Genomic DNA, 22,432 nt, shown 5'->3' with positions numbered 1-22,432 from the left:
TGGAGACCAAACACAGTTAAGTTAAACCCCCTCATATCTATTTCATACAATGAGATATTGCTACACTTAAAGATTTGATATTTGAATGTAGTACATTATAGAAAATATATATAGCCAACATTGTGAATTATCTAAACATAGTGAATCACAAAGAGTTAAGAGGCATCTAAAGTGTAAATGGACAGTTCAGTAACAGCAAAAATATCACAAGCGGGCGCTACAGTGTAGTGTTCTGTATTCTGTGTCAACACAAGGAATAACCACACTTACAAAGTGAAGGATGAAGAGAATTAAATATCCTCCCAAGAGAATACAAGCAATCGGGAATCTCTAATACAGTGGTCATGTAAATTGCATCTTGAAAACACAGCCTACATCATGTTCATACTAAAGAACAGATAAGATCTTCTGACATTACAAAAATATTCCTTTTATGGCAATTGCTATTATTACTCTGCCTATTAAGTAATGCAAGTAAAGTCTATGGATGTAATATGTATATGAATATATATATATATAATTTTTTATACACATATTCTGCCCTTTGATCCAAACAGAAGGCTGAGGGGGATATGATATCTAATGGTCCTTATAAATGACAATGCAATTAATTTATTTGTCATCACTGCTTACAGCTTGAGAAGTTATGTCTATAGATTCTTCTCTTTGAGCCCCGTTACTTACTGGCTACCATTTCCTTAGAAAACTAAAATACAAATACTGTTAATAACATAAGAGGCTATCTACAATTTCCCCTCCATACATCTCTAATCACATGCATAATCTAAGGTCCTTGAAAGACATTTTTTTTCTGCTTCTCAATTCATTACTTCAAAGGTCATCACCAGTTCTCACTACTCCATCCCATGAAACTCTACTGTAGCATGGAAAAGACAACCTCCCATAAGTGTGTCTCAGCTCCATACAATGTATACCATAGCACAGCTCCTGGTACCCAAAAGTTTTTAATTAATTGCCCTTCATTGACTGTTCTTTTATATCTGTAAGTCTTTCTGCATCGAAATTTGGGCATTTCATGGGCTGCAAGCAATGGCCTGTGGTCCATTGTTTGCAGCCTACTTGTCACATGATGTAAAAAAATATACACACTCTTGTAATATTGTAGGTTTACGTTTCACTCATTTATAGTAACTAATAGCCTGTCTGATTAGAAACATTTAAAACTGTGAAATTTTATTAAATATTAATTTAAAAAAGATTATTTCTAAACCTAGTCTCTTGCGGAGATAGTATCCCAATTTATTCAGGCATTGGCCAATGATGAGGACTAGTGTTAGTGGTCCATAGAAGGGGTGGTAATATTGATATACTCCCCGGCTACCGAGTTATTTGTTGGGGATCAAGTCTAGTGAGACTGGTTTGATACAGTCCCACGCAACTGAATTGTAGGCGCTGATGTATTTAGTCAGCCCCAAGGGATTGAGCAGTATGCCCTTCCTAACACCTAACGCGTTTCACTCTGTATAGTGCGATGCATCCTCAGAGGTGTTTTGGTACGTTAGTTTCGGTGTGGCATTGTTTCATAACACACCAACAGCATTCCCCCCCCCCCCACTGCATTGTAACTGCATCGAAAAGTGGGCATTTCATGGGCTGCAAGCAATGGCTTGTGGTCCATTGTTTGCAGCCTACTTGTCACATGATGTCCATTCACACGCCAATGAGAGTAGAAAAGAACTGCTGAGCCTCTAATTCAGGCAGGAGAAGGACCTACTCTATAATTTGCAGCTTGTACAGTCAGGTCATGCACGGGGCTGTGAAACCATGGCCGTGAGCGTGAGGCCATAGAAAGACACAGGGAACGACAGCTAGAACGCGTCACAGTTGTACAGTCGGGAGGCCGCCCTTCCATACAAATTGTGCCCACTTCTCTACTGTCACTAGGGAATATGAAGTCACGAGTCACAGCCTACTTTCATATCTAATGTTTGCTCGCCCTGCCGTAGCAGGGCTACCATACTGGAGTGCGCTTGTGAAGATGGGGGGTGAGCGCTGCTCACTCCTCCCTTCTCCATAGCGAAGTACGGCACCCAGCCATAAACACAGGGAAAGTTGTAGCATGCTTTTCCCCATGCACAGTATGGTACAGTGTCACATGTGTGTGGCACCGTACCAACACTGGGCGACTATTGCAGTAAATGGGGGCTCTTTCAGACTAATATTTTTCATTTCTTCATCCTACCCATGATATTTGCAGATAGTTTACTGACCCATTGTTTTCTATGAGGCTATTCACATGTCCATCTTTATCACAGCTGTGCAGACTCTGAGAACACATGCACTTCCATATAAGTTGATGGTTGCGGAAGCAGCTTTTTTGTTCAACAATATTCTGGAAACCATACTTTTTTTTTCACGTTTGCAAAAAACAGGATGGTTACTAGAACGTTGTTGGCTAAAAAACCCGCCAATCTGACATAAAATCAACTTTGGAGGTCTATGGTCTGTAGGTGAGAAAATGAACAATTGGATGTAAAAAACACAGACACAGATTTTGCAAGTAGTATTTTGCAGACCTGCAACGTTCACACTAATGTTAAAGAGCCCCAAGAAGTTAGGTTTCCAGGGATCATATAGATATAACAAAAAATGTATATAATGGGAATAAATGATCAGTCCACAACCTATCTTAGAGGTTATAAAGGTAATAATCTATTTAGAAGAAATATGTAGAAGTGTACCATTACTCACATTCCCGACAATGACCTATTAATAAGATATTTCCTACAGATCTGAATGGGACGTTAAGTATGGAATATACATTACACCAAACCAGGCATCTACAAGCTTCCTTAATTTCTTGTCTCCAGCAGGGTTTCTGCTGAGCATCTTCTCCTGTTCCGGTGCACTCCCCCAGTAGCTATCAGCCGGTCCTTCTTTCATTAGAATCAAGTAGTTAATTAGACCCAGCCTGTCCTCTTCCCCTCTCCCTCTCCCATGAACATAGCAGTAATGAGGTCTAATTACCAGAAGCACTGGATTGCACAACCGTCAGGAGCAAATCTCAAGGAACAAGCTCTGAATCCTTCAGCACACAAAGTTTACGGAATCAAATGTACAAATATCAGCGTCGAGTCTAGACAGATATGAGATATACTTAAAATATTTAATACAATCACACCACTTTCTATAATATTACAGCGGACAGACTCTACTCTGTTTTAATTCACAGCATGGTCAGTGCAGGACAGAACTGAAGAAAAGAAAGAGAAGGCTATTTTATTCTTAAAGAAAAACTGAGATGCTCATTAACTCTACTGGTCTGTACTGTGAGCTATTGATCAACAAGGAAAACCCATGCAGCTCAACAACATGAATATCAGTGCAATTTTAATGCAATCGCTGCAGACTTGACAGATGCATTTTTAAAAGAGTAACTCGGTGGATTTTGCCAGGCTTGCGGTATTATATGAGGCCTCTTCACTAGCATCTGTCAAACTGCTGAGAACATGGCAGCTGTCCCTGGATTAGTGGAGAGAAAATACATTGTTCATTGAAAATCGCTGTGTATCCCATAGACATACGAGGAAACAGAGAAGGGTGTACTAAAGGTAGATGGACCAAGAAGCAATAAGAGTAATCGCAGGTTTCTGTATGCAGCTCAGTGTGATTTTTCAAATTTTATTATATTTTTCTAACAATTAAAGATGGTGTAAATTGTAGTTCCATTCAGGCATGGCTATAATCAATGGGAGAGATTTATCAGAGATTAGAACTGGTCTGGTTGCCCATGGCAACCAATCAGAGCTCAGCTTTCATTTCCCCTCAGTTGTTTATGAAATTAAAGCTGAGCTGACTAGAACAGCTCAACTAGAACAGTTTTACCTCAGAAACTTCCGATAAATGTCCCCCAATAATTCTCTTCTACATTGTAGTCTAGGTAGTTTATGGTAGGCTGGAATTTTCTGACAAACTTATGGCACTGTCACAGTGCCAAAAAAACCTGTTCTTTTTAAAGCTGTTCTACCATCATCTGCAGATACTACTGCTGGGAAGTAAGAGTTCTCCTTACGGAGACTTATGGAGGCCACCGTGTAGGTATGTGGAGTCTTATAGCCATGGATACTTCACTAGGGGGATTCTGGGAAAATATGCAAAGTTTTCCAGGATGGGATAAGGAAAACCATGCCTCTTTAAGCTGCCGATACTACTGCCACGTTCAGTACCTCTGAAACCCTGCTGTCACACAGGCTTAATAAAAATTAACAACAGTATCAAACCTGCCGCTATAGGTCTGTAGCAGCAGGGAACCCATTCAGAGCACATTCTAGAACAGACAAAACCAGCCCCCACATCTTATTTAAAGCATATTGTTAAGGCTTATTACCCCATTAAGGTTTCTTGTGTATTGTCTTATTCCTAGCAAACCCCCTTATGATTACAAGACCATACAGGAAAAAAGATTTTCATTACTTTGCCACAAAGTGCACGGCACACCTACAGGGGCGTACTAGCCATGAGGCGAGTTGAGCTTCTTGCCTAAGGCAGCACTACATGCAACAAGATAGGGGGCAGCATCAGGATTTGCCACTTACATATAATGTATCTTCATCTCTTAAGTCAGTATGAGTGTGAGACAGCCCATGGAGAACCCACTTACTAAAAATAACCTAAATTTTTACTATTACTATTGAAAGGGGCGGAGAAAAGGTGCCATTCTATAGCTCGCCCCAGGCAGCAGAGAGTTTAGGTTCACCCCTGCACCCCTAGTTTGTGGTGCAGACTTTACCAAGAATTCACAGGAGATTTTAGTCTGAATGGGGTTAAATCTGTGGTAAATATCCACAGAAACAAATACCCTAAATTGAAAAATGCATCCAAACTGTGCTGTGATGGAAACTTCTTACAGCATAAAGTCTGTAGCACATCTGCCAAAAAAAGTTGCATGTCTTTTCTATTGCAGATTTTACACATAATTACAGTACATCTGATTTCCCTCTATGCACTGCAAAGGATAAAATCCACAGTGAAAAGCCACAGGCTATATTCAAGTGATTCTGAGTTAATATCCATATCACAAGACATTTCCACAGCAATTCTTTTTTCATTCAATTTCTCAACTGCTATTGAAAATTGTAATGCTGATGTTAGGGAACAGACAATAAGATGGAAAGGTAAGAAAGACACAGACACTGAGCCCTAAAGCTAGACCCACCCAGCTGCCTCTACCTACTTGCCTATCCTTCCATAAACATGAGTGACAACTGGTCGCTATTCCTTTCCTGCGCTAAAGTAAAAACAGAACCAATACACACAGAAGAATGGTTGTACAAATATGGATCAAGACAAAGAGGACAATGTAGTACAGAATCAAGAGACAAATGATGGTCATAAGATAGGAAAGGGTAAAAAAATCCAAAATAAGGTAGTCCAAAAATGCTAGAAAAGCTCCAAGCATTTTGATATCTCATAAGAGGAATGTCTACCCACATCAGAGACCCAGTCCAGAGTGATTGAGCTGGTCCCCTGACATCCAGACTAGCACGGGAGGAATGTGAGTGGAGGTGGCATCTATCCATCACATTTAGTTTAACTGTCTTCAGCCCAGAACCAAGGCAGTGTTTAGACTAGTGCAGCCAGAATACAAAGTACAAAATCACAGTCAGCAGCGCCTCTGCTGTCGTATATTGAAGCCAGATGTTACAAAAACTGCTGCAATTTTTCTACCCACAAACCTATGCTGTAGGAGCAAAATGTATATGGCCCAAGTAGACATAACCTCAGATTCTTGCTTTGATTTTACCATCAAAATAGAATCTATAGAATCTATCACATACGTTTTGCAATTAGTGAATGATAAATGTGCATTGTCCTATGTACTGCTATTATAATAGTACATAGTAGCATTCAAAAGCTAGATTTCTTTAAGAAAAATGTTAATAAAACACCTCAACTCGGTATAAAAATGCAAGGAACTCCGACACTTATGACCTGAAGTTGTAGCATTTGTCTGTGATAAATGCAGGAGGCTGTCTCACGACACAGAGATGCTTTCCTGAGGTGTTCCTCTTTATCTGCAGCGTTTTCTCCCATGCTGGCGAGCTTTACCACTCTGCCATTGATAGACGCTTTGAGGAATATCACATGAAAGACAGCAATCTGTGTGATCACTTTCTTTTATTTTTTGACAGTTCCCTAACTCGCATCAATAGCTCAAATTTCTTAGCAGAGAACTTCTGTTCTACACTAAAAATGATTTTGTTAATGTCGACTTGACAGTCACCTTTGATATAATGACAGCTGATGAGAGGCATGGGTGACTACAGGCCGGGATGCTTACCCCATAAATACATCTATGGACATCATGAAGATATTATTCTCAGGGGACTACTGAGATATTAGGTTTATTAAAATATATGTTAATGTTGACTTTAGCCAAGTCATGATAATTTATGTCAACTCATTAATTCTAGCAAGCTTTGCTATGGGAATTTTGCCTATGCACTGTGTACACAACGGGCATAGAGAAGGCAATACAACCCATGGGGTCACATAGTAACATGTAGCTATATTATAAGTGTGGGGTTGGTTCAGCTGGTTCTTTTAGTGTGATATAACCATAAGTGATATAACCATTTGTCAGCACTGGAAATGCTATCTATTATGGCTGGGATACAATCTTGCTTAGGGCTCTTGCACAGTGCAGTGGAGTCGCTGCATAATATAGAGATAGAATGCATGGTCGCCCCCTCTGTTTGCTGAGTGGCCATACCGGTACTGTAATAGTTAATACAGTTCCGGCGTGGCTGTTTTTGTATGATGCAGGGACTCCCGTCCTCTGCTCTGTGTGCAGCCCGTTGGATCGTGCCACCATTCATGTGCAACATTGATAAATATGACCAGTAATGGGTTAGCACAAATCAAGGCTATCCACCCAAAAGATTCGGACTCTTAAGCGAAATGGCTCTAAATCATAAAGAACATTAAACATTTATTAAAATCAACACTCTTCACCAAAGCCTTTGGTCACATTACAATATACTAAACTTTCTACATTGAGCTATAGTTCCATATAGTTCCATTAACAAATAGCTAACCTAGAAGAATAGGATGTGGATGTGTGGAAATCAAGCATGATAAACCAGGAACACTTACTCATAGCTGCAAAGACCATGACTGTGGTAATATTTTTATATTTGTTATCCATATATTTGTTATCCGTGACCTCAGTCCTTTTATAATCAACTGAGCCAGAAGGGCTCTGGGGGTGTGGTGGCGAACCTATGGCACGGGTGCCAGAGGTGGCACTCGGAGCCCTTTCTGAGGGCACCCAGGCCTTCATCATAGCACAGAGTTTACCAGATATGAATCAAGGCTTTCTCCTGTGGTCCAATAAAGCCCAGGACGTACCATGCTCCACGCTATTTTAAAGCGACATCCTACAGGAGAAGCAGGAAGGTGTGGATAGAGATGGGTTGTCATTTGAGCTCCTGCTCTGGGTCCCTTGATTCTTCCATTTCAGGGGACCCTGGAGGGAAGCTACAATCCAAATTTCTCCATCTTTCTATTGTATTGGTAAATGCAGGACACCAATGTGATTAAAACCTCAGGAATCAATAAGTTACTGCTTAAATTGTCATTTTGGCACCTTGCGACATACAAGTGGGTTCTGACTGTATCTTGGGAACTCTGTTTCCAAAAGGTTCACCATCACTGCCCTATGGGATTTACCTCCACAGGCTGTTATAATGTGGAGGAACACTTCTCCCCACTCACTGTGATATTACATCAGGCAGAGGGAGCGGAAAAATGCTGAGGGAGAGAGAACATCCTGTGAAGCTTCAGAATGGAGGGGTTCTGTTAACGCCCCCTGAGAGCCCTTCTGGCATAAAAACCAGGGACACCCACTCATAGATCCAAAGACCATGACTGTGGTAATCTTCTTATATTTGTTATTCGTTACCTCAGTCCTTCTAAAATCAACTTTTTAAACTATGCAAATGAGCCAGAAGGGGATGGTGAGACAGTGTAACATCCTGTAAGGCTTCAGTATGGAGGGGTTTAGTTAACACCCCCTCAGAACCCTTCTGGCATAATTAGAAGGAAGGAGGTCATGGATAACAAATATATGATTTTTACCATAGTAATGGTGCCTGGATCTATGTGTTAGTGTCCCTGGTTTATCATAATTTTGGTAGCGTGTTTTCCTAGTTTGTGTCACATTTATTACTGAGTTAAGCCACAATTCTTTCTCAGGATGAAGCAAAGTGCACCAGGAATAAATAGGTGCACATCTTGAAAACTTGTAACACTATTAAATATTAAATGACGCAACTTGCACAAAGAAAGTGCAAACTAAAAGCTTGTAGGCCAATAACTTTCTAGTTCCTCATCTTCCTCCTTTGAAATTGATATTTAAAGTGCAGATTGTACCTAAACTCATTTTAAAGCCAAGTTGATGTAAGTTAAATTTGTGCATTGCTTAAAGGAAATCTACCACTTGAAGTTGTAGGTGTAAGAAGCATATACCGAGTCAACGTTCATTAGTGTCCTAAACCGCTGTATCGTGGTTTAAACATGTTTTAATCTTTACAGCCAAAGGAGCTTCGGCGCACCATGCCGCGCGACCGGTGCGCTGAAGCTGCTTCAGCTATAACGATTAAAACGTGTTTAAACCGCGATACAGCGGTTTAGGACACTAATGAAAGTAAGCACCAGCACCAGCTCACCCAGAGCTGGTGCTCGGTATATGCATCTTACACCTACCACCTACCAGTGGTAGGTTTCCTTTAAAGAGAGTCAAGCAACTCTCAAATCAACTCTTCAAGAAAGAACATTGGGGCACATTTACTAAGGACCGAATCGCTCTTTTCCGTCGGGTTTCCCAAAAATTACCGGTTTGCGACGAATTGCCCCGGGTTTTTGGCGCACGTGATCGGATTGTGGCGCATCGGCGCCGACTTGCATGCAACGGAAATGAAGGGACGTGGCCTTCGAAAAAACCCATGGTATTTTTTTTTTTAAAATGTGTCGCTTGACACGCGCTTACATGCACCAGGAATAGGATGGTGAACTCCGGCGGACCTCGGTGCAGCAGCGCCACTGGTGGACATTGGGCGCACGACCTCAGTGAATCGCCGGAAGACCTTAATCCTCGTCTGAGAACGTGCTGCTGGATCGCGACAGGACCAGGTAAGTAAATGAGCCCCATAGTGTACAACATTTTATGAGCTTTCCAGACATTTCTTTCTTATTTCAAAGAAATCTGTAATTTTAGAGAAAATTTATCTTTATGCAAATGAGCTTATTGGTGCACAAGTGGGGGATCTTTTTCCGCAGGTGAAACTGTTAATTCTTTCTACACCTTTGTGATGGGCCAGTTCAACCATGGGCCAGAGGTCCAATATTTGTGATCATTGGCATATGCTTACATACTGATGATAGGACTGTTGGAGCCCTGAACTCAGGCAGGAATAAGACCTGTTTTAAATTTCGGGGTTTTTGCACAGTTGCAGAAACCATGTGCATGAGCCCATGGATATACATGGTCACATGTGCTAGTTTCTGAAACAACAACCTGCACACCTGCAAACATTTGTGTCCTTTGGAAAGCCCACTGTAAATTTCGGATACACTTTTCATGATTATACATTTAGATCAAATAACCGGTAGACTTTATTCCCTTTGCTTTAATAAAACAAACAAACGAATGTGCAGTACAGTATACCAGTGGGTATCTTATACTTCAGCTCATTTGAATACTTTTAATGGCATCTACATTACCAGTTATTAAAAAGTAATTCTCTTGTTTAATTTTAAACTGTGCAAATAGAAGGTACAAAATTAACTGGAAACTGGTGGTGCCAACCTTGGCACCCATGAATGCAAGTAATGAAATGGTTAACAGATGGAGATCCTCATCCGCCATTCCTCATGGACATCAATAATGCTTGGCCTATCTATCACTGATACAAACTGGGAAATGATGAGTCACAAGTAATTACCTCGGCGCACACAGAATCGTCAGGAAACAATGTGGTTTGGCTCGTTGGTTGAAAAAAATCAAAGTATAACACAAGTTTTCTTCTCCCTTGGAGCATATCTGTATGATGAACACTGATATGCGTCAGTATCTAATACAGATGAGCACACTTTTAACGCTCGGACGTTAAAGAAGAAGCCAAAATATACCATATAATGGCGGTATTCTCAGCCAGAAGCATTGCTGTGAGGGAACACATTGGCACACTAGGTGCCTACAGTTCTGTAATATAAAACTATAAGGAATCTGAGTGCCACCATAACAAGGCCTGGCATACTGGCTGCATTCATGGGCCCTAAAATTACACAATGGATTGAAACGTATGTCTCTCCTGCTGTGAGACTCAGGGTTGCCAACCTGATTTGTTCCTTTTTTTTCTTCTGGACAACTACAAAAAAAATAAAGCAACCAGATATTATTATTATTAACATATTAGGCTGCAAGCATCGGAGAGTTAGATCTGCTCATGTGCCGAGGGCAGTCAGCATGTACACAGGGCAGTGAAAACAATGGCTGTGTGTGAGCTCATAGAAATACACAATACTGTGTGCTAACTATTGAAACAACAGCAAACACGTGAGCCAAAAAATGCTTGTGTGCATGCAGCCTAAGGCATAATGCATATGACCCTATGGGGGCCCATGGTTTATGGCACCGGAACTGTACCGTGACCGATCTGGGTTTCCATGGAGAGGGGAGAGGTAAGGAGCACTTAGACCCCCTCTTCTGAACCTGGCGGTGTGCAACGCCTAGGGACAGACTCTGGACTCAGTGAGAACACCTTTGTGTCCATGAGGACTTAGTGTGAACTACAGATCACAATACACAGCAGGAAATAGTGCATGAATACATAAGTCACCTTAAATTTAAGCAGTTTTTTCGGGGCTTTGGAGGTCAGTTGCCATAAAAAAGAGGTTGTCACACCAACAACACATATACCTACCTTTCTTCACCACTCCAGTCCCACGTGGTGTTGCCCATCATTTTTCGACCACTGTTTATATACAAAGACTCTGCTGGGTCAGAGTGTGGACAGGACGCACCCTCTACACCCTAATACAAGCCGCAGCTGCAGATTGTATTGTGTGCGCAGCTGTTTACATGACGTCACTGCTGAGCCTCTGTATACAAACAGAGGCCAGGTGAGGACATGCTGGACCAGAGCACCAGGGAGAGCTGGGTACAGCTTTTTTGTTATTTTTATGCCCCCATGGACCCTTATTTAAGACATAAACTGAACCTGGACACCCCCTTTAATGCAGTACGTTATAGATTAAGAGAATCTGAAAAACACTTGAATGGAGTGCAGGATAGGCATGTCCTGTAAGACAGTTAAAGGAGTTGTACCAACTATTTAAGGATTGGGGATAACAAGCTGATTGGAGAGCAACCAACTACTGGGACACCCCCAATCACTAGAAGAGAACCCCCGGTAATCTGGAGAACAGTGGTCCTATTTTTATTAATTAGTGGAGCTGTCGTTAAAGCATGCATCTTGCTGCTCCATTCAATTGTATGCAAGTAAAAAATTGTATATAAATAGCTGAGCATAAGCTTTGCTATCTCCAGCACTCAGATTCATTTTCTATAAGAGTTACAGAAATAGCTTTAATAAAAACGTAACCCCATGACCTATATTCGTGATTGGTGGGGGTCACAGAATTCGGGGGCCTCACCAACAAGCTTGTTATCCTGTCCATTGCATACAAGGGATAACTTACAAAATTGGTACAACCCCTTTGACCAAGGAGGTGTCACCAGTTGAGGGTGTGTCCTTGCAAAGTCTGATACTTTCAGCACTGGAGGAAATCAGGCTGTATCACGGGAAATGCAATTATTTGATGAAATAACCAAGTCAGGTGAGGTGACCGGGCCATTCAACCTGCCCATAGACTACAGATTTATGCTAGTTAAACACTAGATCTTATTTAAGTTTATGTGATTTGCTGAAAAATACAATCACAATTTGCTAAAATAAGCAGGAAGAAAATCTCCAATATAAGTGTGTAGCTTGGCCCTAAATGTCAGACACCCACCGATGAGATAGCGATGATCTATCTCTAGGGAGCAGTCATCAATAAGACTATGCTATAGATTCCTTAAAATAATTTTCTTCTCACAGTTATAGTATTTTTTGTAGGTTAGTTAACCTTTTACAACAAAGTCGAGCAAGGAGATTTTGTTCCATATGTAATTGTTATTAAATGGAAACCAATATTCCAGAATTCAACACAAAGGCCTCCACCACATGGCCACGTGTCATATGGCATAGGAGGTCATGCTGGGCACATTCCCACCAGTTTGCTAGTCACTGCTCATTCAAATGCTTTTTTTTCCCTCTTGCTGTATTTTGCCTCCGGTCTTATCCCATCAACATATCCCATCCATTCTCCACCTTCCGCACACTCTTCAACCCTGAAGCTGATTTTCATTCAGCTGCCCCTCCCCCCAGCCTCAGGTTTGGTCCCTTTCCTACCTCCCTCCAGCCTGAAAAGCAGGTGGTGGGGGAGCTCTGTCATGCCTCTCAGGCTGGTAAGATTTTAATGAGCTGGGTCACCATGGGATGCCACTTCTTCACAAATAGGAAGTCACAGCCTGTACTGAACCTCCAGCTTGTCAGCCTGTGGTCTAGGACACAGAGATAACTGACAGATGGTCTTTAAAAGATGTTCTGCAGCAGATAATTATAACTGGTCGTACATTTAGAGAATTGAGAAAGGTTGTGCCAGGATGCGGATTGTGTAGAACTCATCATATTCCTGTTTTACTGCTGATATTAATGATGTCCTGAACGGATATTTACATCAGGATATATGTATAGATTCATGGAAAGTAAAGGATAGATAAGAAGTAAATTAATAATAGGTAGTGGCAGACATAAAACTGACATGATAGATTATGAAGGATGGATAGATAAAATAGGTATAAAAAAGATGTAGTGGTGAATAGATGGTAAGATAGGTCTCCTTAGACAATATATTTGATCAATGGAGCTCCCAGGACTCTACCTATTTGCACAGTGAACGAGCCACTACATGACCTTAGAGGGCTTATAGAATTTTCCATTCTGGTGACCCATCCTCCGGAAAGGTCATCCATATGTAATTGATGGGGGGGGGGGGGGGCGGGTGCGGTGCAACATCAACTCCACTTCACTACTAGAACCTATAGAGGGATTGGAGCCTAGAGGGAGCTGAAACAGCTGTTAGTTTAGGGGGACAGATTGTCAGACCACCACCAAATACCACAAAATGCTGACCAATCGTAAGGACAGGACATCAGTACCTTGACCCACTTTAGGGTTGTGCCTAAAGATCAAAGGATATCGTGACATCTAATCAAAGTAAAGTCGCCATGTTGCATCTTGTAAGTAACAACTACCTTGACTGTGGTATAGACATTTGATGATAATTTTTGGTGAAACCACTGGGTATTCCCATAGAAGACTGCAATGGCCTATCACTATGCTGTGTCCTCACTTTCTGGTTGCATACTCTCCAACACACAATTTGGGAGGACAATTTTGCAAATTGGACCATAAAAGCAGACGGGTTTATCCAAATCCTACCCCCAAAATGTGAGTGTTTATAGTAAGTCTTGGGTTGGGATTAAATTATTTGAGAATCTGAATTTTTTTGCTTGGGTTTCAATTTTTGAGAATGAGAATACACAGTTTTTCATTACAAGGCTTCAATTTGTAGTCTTGTTTTTGTACAATAAGGCCTCCTTTACACAGGCATATTCTGTATTGAACATGGACAGCACACAGACCCATAAGTGGGCATGCTTCAATTCAAGCATTTTGTAGTCATTGTAGTCCATGGATGTGGACACACGGATGTGGACAGCCTTCTGGTCCCTGCCAACTGCTGACAATTGCACACAAGTAATTTATTATGTTTATGTGAACCAGGACTAAATCTCTTCAGTGAAGCTTCATTTCAAACTACCACTTTACAGTAAGTGTGTATTTAGTAGTGTTCTACCGAATAGAAAAGGACTATTGGATATAGTCCACAGTACATGGGGCACATTTACTTACCCGGCCAAGGAGCTCATCCAAAGTGCATTGTTCCGACGATCATGCACTGTGCCGTGATTCACTAAGATTGTGCACCCGATATCCTGCATGTGTCGCTTCCCCGCTCAGGTCCACCGGAGTTTACATTCTTCTTCGAGGTGCACGTAAGTGCATTGTCTTGCGACACAAATTGAATGTTAAATCCCGCACTCCGAATCAGTCATATCGTCCGATGACACATCCCCTGATTTCTGTTGCATAAATGCCGCCTGCGCCAAAATCCGATCGCATGCGACACAAACTCCTGCTAAATCCCTGTCACGGCTGTGCAAATCTCGAAAAAGGCGGGAAGTCCGACGAAAATGTGTTCCACGGACCCTTAGTAAATAAGCCCCAATGTCTCTTCTCTTTATGCCCAGAGTGGTGGATGTAGCATCACAGGGAGGTGATACCCTTATTATCCAACTTTCTATTTTGTACTTTGTTCCAGCCCATACTTGGTGCCTGAACTGAGTTATCATCTTGTCTTGATGATAACTTTAAAGGCCCTCGGAGGGCCACTTATTGCTCCTACATTTGAACCATTCCTGGTTTACGAAGGTTGTCAAACTGAATAAAAATGTACAAATATCAAATGGGCAGTACATACATCTTTCAGACATTCTTTTTACACCCAGACCTGTAATCAAGTCAATGGGGCATCCCCCTCGTCTAGAAGAAAGATGGTTTTACCATCATCATAGACAATGATTATTTACTGTAAGAGCAATATATCATCGAATCTTGCTTTCATAGGACATTGTGACAATCAATACACTAGACAAACTCAGGGGGGCTTGGATAATTTCTTTGAAAGCACAAATATAATTTTAAGGGAACTCTGATATACAACGTTGATCAAGGGATTTGTTCTGACCACAAATAGTTGGAGTCAGCAATGAATTGTTTCCCACACTATGGTCTAATTGGCCTGAGCCTAAACCCACACCATCAGTTAGTACATTGAACTTAATTGAACAGCTTCTTTATTCAATCTAATCTAGAATGATTTTATAATGACATATGCATACTGGCATAGAGATCGTATGTCAAGACTCATGTTAGAACTTCAGGAGTACATTTAGATTGTTAATTTTTTTCTCATAATGATTAAATTATTAGTGTATGTTCACACATTCATGTTTATCAATGCAGATTTTGAAGCCAAATCCAGAGGTGGATCATAATAAGTAAACAGAACATTTAAACGACAGATGATACTTCCCTTTTTCTAATCTACTCACAAGTTTGTCTTAAAAAAACTGCATCAAAAACCCAAACATGTAAACATAGCCTTCGGAAAAAAATTACAACTGAACCACTTCAAAGCAGGTGGTCAGAAGAGGGATTGTGGGTTTTTAGGTGAGCAGAAATGCTCTGAGATACTGACTGCAACATAAGAGGAATATCCACCTAAACCCACAACTTTATTAATAAAAGTTAACCCCTTTGAAGTATACCACAATATAAATAATACTGAGAGACAATGATGATAAAATAGCTGCTAATATCTCAGATAACAGTAGGCTTGCATCAATCTTATGTTTTTATTACACTTTATATATGAATGACACAAAACATAGAGATAAACACCAACCATATCCATCTACTATATAATAATCCACTCATCTACTACCAATGTATCTTGAGGGCAGCATCTTTCCTATATATTGAGATATTATCAATAATATTTCAACATACAATAACCTGAGTATCAGCTACCGAACCTCTCTAGTCAACACATATTCTCCTGCATGGTACTGGCGCTGCTCTTATATCAGTGTGTACTGTACAGGAGCACCTTGTAGAAGCTCTCTTCCTATACACATAAAGAAATTCATATCTTACAACAATTCTTTCAAACTGTAAGGACTTACTTTATATGTGTTATCTGCTTATTTATGTTTCATACTCATGTTATGTTTTTTTTTTATATGACTTTTTTTGAACTTTGAAAACAATTACAGATTTTTAAGAGTTATCATCTCAAGTTACTAAAATACAACCAGTCTTAGGACCAATTACTACAGGTACTCTTTACACATTTAATCCATCACCATAATTTAATCTATCACCATAGATCTCCCCTAAAAACCGTAAACATTGGCTCTGCCTCACCTCCTCTTGACCTTTCACAACCCTTATCCAGCCTACTGCCCAGTGATATGATCCTTCTGTTAGAATTTACCATTCATGGAGCTATTCGGAGATTCACAGGGCTGGACCCGAATATGTACACTACTTCTGCACTGCACATGTGCCACTTCTAAGTGACTCTCTTCTCTCATATTTGCTCTTGTGATGCACTGAACCGATGCATGCGCAGATTGCCTTTGAGCTCAGCACCAGCCTGCTTTGTCGGGCCACTATGCATGAACCGTTTCAGTGCATCCCAGATGTGAGTGAGAAAGGCGACTAAAGTGGTTCCTGGATGCATGGTAAATTCGAAGAGGAGAATTACTTTAGTGGGTATATAACTAGAGGTCAGGTACAACTAAAAAATGAAGGGTCTAGTTAACATCCGTATGGATCAGTGGTATAGAGTCCCAAGACTCTCCCTGCCCACAATGAAAAAATAAGAATGTTATATACTTACCTCCGAGATTACTCCAATGTGCCTTTTTAGGACTATTCTCTAGGTAAGTATAAAGGTTCTTTTATAGCAGCCATGGAAAGAGCTCTAACAGGGTGATTTGGGACACTTAACCACAGGTCCACACAGAGGTCGCACTAACATTTTTCTGGAAGGGTAATAATACTCCTCTCACCATTTTTGAGGAGTATTTTTAGCCGAGGAGGAGTATGAAATATTCAGTAATACAAATATATAACTCCTAGTCGTATATATATCTATTAATGTCTATTAACGATCTAATAAACATTTATTAATACAAGACAATCATTAAAGCCCAAGTTAGTTTTTTTTGCCACAAGTGGTGCACAACTTTTCCATTGTCTTAACCTACAGAGTGGACAAGGGTTGACACCGGCCCCTGAGGACACCCCCCCCCCCTTATAGAGTGGGCTGGGGCCGGCTGGAGCCCCCCCCCCCAACAGAACAGGCTGGGGCTGACGCTTCTACATTTATTTTTGGGGGTTTGAGGGCGTTACACTTTTTCTTTTAACACTGTTTGCTTATTTTTTACTTAATGTTTTTTTTCTTTTTTTTAATTACAAATTTTTTACACTGTTATCAGTGATATATATACAGAGACCTGCAGAGAGGAACACACACTACACATAGGGCACACTCACCACACACACACACACTCAGCGCGGCACCCGGCACACTCACTAACTATACATAGTACCACACACAGCGCAGCACACGCACGCACACAGCATACCCACTACACATAGGGCACACTCACTACACGCAGCACACAGCATACCCACTACACATAGGGCACACTCACTACACGCAGCACACAGCATACCCACTACACATAGGGCACACACTACACGCAGCACACACACAGCGCACTCACTACCCATAGTACCTGGCACACACACACACAGCGCAGCACACGCACGCACGCACACAGCAAACCCACTACACATAGGGCACACTCACTACACGCAGCACACAGCATACCCACTACACATAGGGCACACTCACTACACGCAGCACACAGCATACCCACTACACATAGGGCACACACTACACGCAGCACACTCACAGCGCACTCACTACCCATAGTACCTGGCACACACACACACACAGCGCAGCACACGCACGCACGAACGCACAAAGCATACCCACTACACATAGGGCACACTCACTACACGCAGCACACAGCATACCCACTACACATAGGGCACACACACTACACGCAGCACACACACAGCGCACTCACTACCCATAGTACCTGGCACACACACACGCACACAGCGCAGCACACGCACACACGCACGCACGCACACAGCAAACCCACTACACATAGGGCACACTCACTACACGCAACACACACACAGCGCAGCACCTGGCACACTCACTAACAATACATAGTACCTGGCACACACACACACAGCGCAGCACATAGCATACCCACTACACATAGGGCACACTCACTACACGCAACACACACACAGCGCAGCACCTGGCACACACACAAAGCATATCCACTACACATAGGGCACATTCACTACACGCAACACACATACAGCGCAGCACCTGGCACACTCGCTACACACAGCATATCCACTACACATAGGGCACACTCACTACAACGCAACACACATACAGCGCAGCACCTGACACACTCGCTACACACAGCATATCCACTACACATAGGGCACACTCACTACAACGCAACACACATACAGCGCAGCACCTGACACACTCGCTACACACAGCACACCCACTACACATAGGGCACACACATACTACACACAGCATACCCACTACACATAGGGCACACACATACTACACACAGCATACCCACTACACATAGGGCACACACATACTACACACAGCATGCCCGCTACACACTACACACAGTACACAGAGTGCAGTGAGTACAGTGTGGTCGGGGTTTGCACTCACTTGGCCCTGCTCTCCGGTCCCGATAGAATCACATAAACGCTGACACACAGGCCTGCAGGGGGAGCTGGAGCAGCAGCCCGCATGTCTCCCCCGAGGACTGCGCTGTCACTCCGGGTCTCTCCAACGTGCCGCTGACACAGATCACTGCATCACGTGTCCTGCGGAGCGGCCCGGCGTGCACTGCGATCCTGGTATCGATATTTCCCTCCTTTGCAGCGCGCGCCGAACCACTCAGCCAGTACGCTACAGGAAATAATTATTTTGGGGGGTAATGGCGCCTCAGCATGCGTCTATGACGCTTGGTGAGGCGTTAATGCGACCTCTGGGTCCACAAGTAGTTGGTTTAATGTCCCAAAATCATACAGGTTTTAAAGTGGTTTTTTGGGATCAATATTTATTTTTAATACAGTATTTTTCGGACTATAAGCTGCACTGGAATAAAAGGCTCACCATCAATAAATTCCTGCTAAAACGTCTAGGTTCATATATAAGGCGCACCGGATTATAAGGTGCACCTGATTATAAGGATGAATGACCAGCAGGTGGCAGACCTGTGGAAAGTTCAAGGCAGCTGTTGTCTGTAAGTAAGGTTCGTATATAAGGCGCTCCTTTGATTTCTGAGAAAATCAACTGATTTTTTGTGCACCTTATAGCCTGAAAAATACAGTATTTTACTATTTAATATGGTGAAAAAGGAAATAGCTCAGCCGTTATCTCCAGTCCGGAGTGGTGCCAGCCACAGGTCATAGCGAGCGTTTTTGTCAATGTGATGTCACCGCTAACGTCGTTAAACCAACAGAGGTTAGTGGTGATGAAAGGATCTGCACTGGACCGGAAGTAAGGCCTGAGGTGTGTAGATATTTCTCTTTTTTACACCACCTTGGACCAACAGTAAAAAATAATTGATCCCAGTAAAACCCTCTAAGAGCAGAAGATGGGAAGCACCAATTATCACCAAGCCACAGGGTGCAAGCATATAAATGTCCACCTGTATAGATGGATGTGTGGTCAGGTATGTGCACTGCCAAAACATCTAAAGTATTCTGAGCAGGTCGAGTACAAAATTCAGACTCTCCAGCACCTTGCCTCCACATGCTGCATGTACAAGGTGGGATTCAGTCCATGACGCTGTCCTGTGCAGTGAAGTAGCTTGAAGATGATGGGCACCAGTCAAAGCCTGTGCCAGGCCCCCAACTATAATCAGTGGATTTTAGTACCAGTTTTCTTATATGGGAAAGTACTAATACAATATACAAAAAAGAGAAAATCGCACTCCCATGGGGTAGAAAATCGGTATAATAGCCCGCTGGTCTCCCAATACCCAAAGGGTGGGGGTTATCTTATTAAGGCTAAGAGACAGCCTGTAGTAATGTTATTATAAAGGTAGCACAGAGTCCTAAATCCCAGATCACTATGTCCAGTGTGTGTACATCAGGGTAGAAGCAAAAAATCGGACGGATAGGCGTCAACGAGTAGAGAAATGCATTAATTTATTTTTTGTTCTCTGCTTTGTTGTTGAAGAAATATATAAATTCATGCATTTCTCTACTCGTTGGGGCCTATCTGTCCGATTTTTTTACTCTACCCTGACATATGATAAAGTGACCCCTTATGAGCCCCCTAAGCCTATTGGGCCCAGTTGTGACCGTATTCTGCACCCTCACAAGTTACACCCCTCGTCCTGTGTTATCATACAATTTTGGGCTCAGGCCTATGTGTTTTTCTACAGATGTAGGCCTCCATCATAGCGATAGGACAGCACTGCTCCATATGTTTGTCTTCTCTCGGCTGTGAGACAAAGAAAATAAAACTATCATTCTATATATACTATATATAGCTGCGGAGAACACTGATAAAACTCTCTGTTCCTATTCTGGTGCTCATTTTCCATTCAATATTGAGGTTCCCATTTACCGAAGTGCTTACTCCATACATCCTTCTTAGTAGGCAGCTAAAATTGGTGTTATTTGCCGCATGCAGGAGTGAATGAAAGGTAGAACATAATAGATACTTTCCAATAATGTCGGATATTTCCACAAGGAAGTTGTTACTGAGTAAGAGAGGCATTAGAACAAAAGGTCATGCACTGATGCCAGAGGGTGGCAGGCAATGGGGAAATCACAGGAAGATCTGGCAGCAGGACAGGCAGGAGAATAGAGATAATCCCTGCCTGTAACTACAAGGCAATGATAAAATGAGATCAGACCCGCTTCCAGATTTCCTATTATACATATATCTAATGCATTTCATCCCATGCTATAAAATATCTAACTGTTTTGTCCTAAATGACTACTTTGTGTACTACGGACATGAATGGGATCCTCATCTACAGTGAATGAGAACTACCATGCCACCCTATGAGCACATGCCAGCCTCTTGTTGGTCACTGGCATTGACGTCTTGGTGACAGACACTTTACTAAATGTTACTATATACATAGTTGAGAGTCACCATAAACACATAATGCTCCATTGATATAAGGTAGTGGAGAGGTGTTGCCTAATAACAAGTCAATGGAAATCATAAGAAGCAAGAAAAAGTTTCTCAGTAAACTCCAGTGATAGATCATCACACCCTGGAATCCTGATCACTCTGCACATTCTACCAATCAGCTTACACTGCAGGCAACTAGGAAGGTGATCAAACAGCATCCAATGTCAGCAGTTACACCAAGTGGGCTCCAAAATATGCAAGAATTATCTGTACACAGCAAGAGAAGAGTCAAATTCATCTACAGGGAGAGGTGAAGGTGTTAATTGGAATGTAAGCTCTTCTGAACACTTCATTGACACTTTAGTGAATATGTTATGTAGTTTCTATTACTGTAAAGATAACACCTTGGTCAAAATATTAAAAGTATTAATATCTCAAATCCATATAATAAACATCCATAGTGTACACAGAGAAAAGATACACTACATCTCACATTGGTTTTGTGTATCTATCTATGAATCTATTTATTTATATATAAGAGCAATGTTATCTATCAATCTGATATTAATCTATACATCTCCTGCTCATATATCTATACGTTTTTCTGCATGTCTTTCTATTACTTTCTGATATCTACCTTAGTCTATCTACCCTTCTATCTGTATTTATCTGTTCTTGCATCTTTCTATCAATTCTCCCATGTATATAAAACTATTCTATTTTATCTATATCTTCTATATCTATCTTCTATCTACTCTTCTATATCTATCTATCTACTCTTCTATATCTATCTATCTACTCTTCTATATCTATCTATCTACTCTTCTATCTGTCTCTATATATCTATTTACGTTTTCCATCTATCCTTCCATCCTTTCTATTCTGCCATCCACCCTTCTATCTAGTCTTCCAGCTATCTTACTGCTAGCACATAGTTAACTAGATGCCACTCTCTATTAGTAGCCCACATTGTAAAGAAGTGAAGGTGACACCTACTTGTGGCTCCCAGCTGGGCTCCCGTGGCACCAGGTACTGGCAGGGTGGCAGTGGAGTCTATACATGTCTTCTGATGCTGGGCAGCCTGGCTGACTTATAGTAGGATAGCTGCTGCTCAGCACCAAGTACTAGTGGTGGTTGAAGCACAACCCGCCTATCCTCATCACCCAGCACCACCATCCTCATCATCATCAGTGTGTGCCAGTGTGTGCCTGGCTGCTGTCTGACAATGAGCTTTGGGAAAGCCCCCAAATAAAAGGGCCAGCGCCACTCCTGGCACACTGCCAGTCTCCAGACACCCTGCAGGGAGGTAGGAGATGCTGGATCAGATGATGCCAGGTTCCTAAAAGTGTGTGGGGGCTGGGGATAAGGGTGAAGTCCATGTATGGGGAGG

General features: G+C 41.9%; 1 protein-coding gene across 5 annotated transcripts in view; it reads right to left on the bottom strand.

The window, feature by feature from the left end:
• NOL4 (nucleolar protein 4) overlaps positions 1 to 22,432 on the bottom strand; it is a 161,680-nt gene that overhangs the window by 138,103 nt on the left and 1,145 nt on the right. Inside the window, exon 1 of one of the 5 annotated variants that reach the window (XM_072151991.1) lies at positions 22,039 to 22,249. The exons of the other annotated variants lie outside the window; for them this stretch is intronic. The gene's annotated coding sequence lies outside the window, so the exon portion shown is untranslated. Of the gene's footprint in view, positions 1 to 22,038; positions 22,250 to 22,432 lie in introns of those variants that run through there. 5 annotated transcript variants of the gene reach the window in all.

This window comes from Engystomops pustulosus, chromosome 5 (genome assembly GCF_040894005.1).
Source record: "Engystomops pustulosus chromosome 5, aEngPut4.maternal, whole genome shotgun sequence".
NCBI classification, from domain to species: Eukaryota; Metazoa; Chordata; class Amphibia; order Anura; family Leptodactylidae; genus Engystomops; species Engystomops pustulosus.
This window is presented reverse-complemented; position numbering and strand designations above follow the sequence as displayed.